The sequence below is a fragment of the Rhipicephalus sanguineus genome, chromosome 2 (assembly GCF_013339695.2).
Source record: "Rhipicephalus sanguineus isolate Rsan-2018 chromosome 2, BIME_Rsan_1.4, whole genome shotgun sequence".
NCBI lineage: Eukaryota > Metazoa > Arthropoda > Arachnida > Ixodida > Ixodidae > Rhipicephalus > Rhipicephalus sanguineus.
This window is the reverse complement of record NC_051177.1, coordinates 197,974,352-197,977,092: the sequence shown is the minus strand read 5'-3', so window position 1 is coordinate 197,977,092 and position 2,741 is coordinate 197,974,352.

The following is a 2,741-nucleotide window of genomic DNA, read 5'->3' as shown; positions in this document are numbered from 1 at the left end:
CGCAAGGATAAATGGATCGCCTCGCTGATAGACTTGCTCACTGATCCGTCGGCAACACCAATCACTCGCGCGTTGCGTCGTCAAGCCCACCATTTCACCATTCGTGACGACCTACTGCACCGACGCAATTACAACGCCGACGGCCGCCAGTGGCTACTTGTGATACCCCGCAGTCTGCGTTCTGAAATATGCGAGTCTTTCCACTCTGATCCACAATGCGCGCACTCTGGGGTATCAAAAACTTACCACCGCATTCGACAACGATACTTCTGGCGAGGGATGTACCGCTCCGTGCAGAAGTTCGTTCGCTCCTGCCTCGATTGCCAACGCCGAAAACCTTCAACGCACGTGTCACCCGCCGGTCTACAACCATTACCTTGCCCGAACCGTCCGTTCGGGCGCGTGGGCATCGACTTGTACGGACCACTTCCTCTGACATCGGCTGGTAACTGCTGGGCCATCGTCGCTGTTGACCACCTTACGCGATACGCCGAACCCGCCGCTCTCCCAGCGGCTACAGCGCGCGATGTTGCATCCTTCCTGCTACACCGATTCATGCTGCGTCACGGTCCACCCCAGGAGCTTCTCAGCGATCGAGGCCGTGTCTTCTTGTCGGAAGTCGTCGAAGCCATTCTATAAGAGTGCCGTGCTGTTCACCGCAAAACTACTGCTTACCACCCGCAGACGAATGGGCTCACCGAACGCTTTAACCGCACGCTCGGCGACATGCTCTCAATGTACGTCGCCGCCGATCGCACAAATTGGGATGCCATTCTGCCCTTCGTCACCTACGCCTATAATACCGCCCCTCAAAGCACAACTGGTTTTTCACCCTTCTTCCTATTGTACGGAAGGCACCCGTCGCACACCATCGACACGATACTCCCATACAAGCCGGATTCAACTGAGTGTGCGCCGATATCTGACACAGCCAGGCTTGCGGAAGAGTGTCGCGAGCTTGCCAAGACGTTTACAACGCAGGAACAAGAGCGGCAGAAGAGCATTCGCGGTGGAACCACCACTTCTGAGTCCACGTTCCTCCCTGGAGCGCTCGTATGGCTCTCGGTCCCTACCACTGCAACTGGCCTCTCTACAAAACTACTGCCGAAATACGAAGGCCCCTACCGGGTCGTCGAGCGCACATCCCCGGTCAACTACGTGATCGAACCCATCGAACCATCTTCGGACATGCGCCGTCGAGGGCGCGACATCGTCAACGTGGAGCGTCTCAAGGCCTACTATGACCCACTCATAGTGACGAGCTGTTAGGTCGCCGGACGGCTCCCTTTTCGTACCGGGGGAAATTGTAGCGAAGCCTTTATTGAGTAATGGGTTGCGCTCTCTATAGCCTTCTAGTGGGTCGTCGCCTTTGGCTCTTCGCGCTCGCGCTCTTGAGTCCGTGTTTGTGCCTTGACTGTCGCCATTGCATATCGTCGCCGACTACCGTCCAATAAACGCCTCAACAACATCTATATATATATATATATTTTTTTTTGAGTGCCGTGTGTTTCGTTTATTAAACGTTTTGGTGTTCAACGAGTCTTGGCCGGGTCCATCACCCGCAACCACCCGAATCCGTGACAAACGTATAGAAGAATTCCTGGGCGCGGTGAGACGTGAACAGCACTGCAAGTAGTGTTTCATTTCCGCAGAGATAAAATTAGTAACAACAAAGCAGTACGGCTCCAAGGGTTTGATCTCGCAAGCTCTTGTTCTCCGCACGGTGATATGAAGCACTCGGCCAGGTGGAGAGACAAGCCGCCGAACGGAGCTTAGCGACGAATAGAGCGGAAGTGAGGACCGCTTTAGAATCATGAAACGCGTGTAACTTCACTATTACAGCATCGTGTCAAAGAATTCTCGCGTCTAATTGTTTATTCACGACTCGTGCGCAACTGAAATACAGGAATTACAATTTAGCCTCTGGGTGGTTTAAGAGCACTTTATTAGGCAGCCGCATGCATACAGTAAAATATCACTTAAAGAAACGCCACTTAGAAAAACTGTTCAGTTACACGAACTTTTAACGCGATGGCGCAGAATAGGTCAATTAGCAAAAATTCTGGTGTCGGCGTCGGTGTTGTTGGTTGAGAGCCTGAGATTCATTACATGCAAATAAATGAATAATGAAAACCTTCGGTTACAGTGGAAATGAAACCCAGGCCTTCTGAGTGGCACGCAGTAGTACTACCACAGATTGCTGCCAATGCTTGAAAATGTTTTGGCAAAAACCTTGTACGACTGTTATGTTGTGCGAGGAGTCTCCTTAACGCACGTGATATTGCCTGGGAGAAGCGTAGAAGAACACCAGGTATGAAAACCTGATTAGCGCAACGAATAAATGGTCTGAATGCCCGCCTGTTTAAAAACATTCAGGCATAATTAATGATCAACATAAGCAACAGCGTCAACGAAGCGTGCAGCGTCGCAGGCGTGCGCGTTGCCTTCGGGACGCGTAGTGAATACTTTGCCAATTCGTAAAAGGCGGCATTACGGTGTTGTGGCCACTTCGCAAATGCACCTGCTGTAGGCATTTTAGGACACTTCCAACGATAAATGTTTCACGCACCGACGTTCCTTGCGCCACGGCCGAGGTGTACCCAGACAAGCGAAGTCAGGCTAAGGATTTAGGCGACGTGAACGAGGCGCGATTTCGCTATCGCGCTGTCCTCTTAACAGCGAAGCTCACACGTCCTTCAACATTTCATTCGCCCGCAGTAGCGCTATCGAACCTAGCGCTG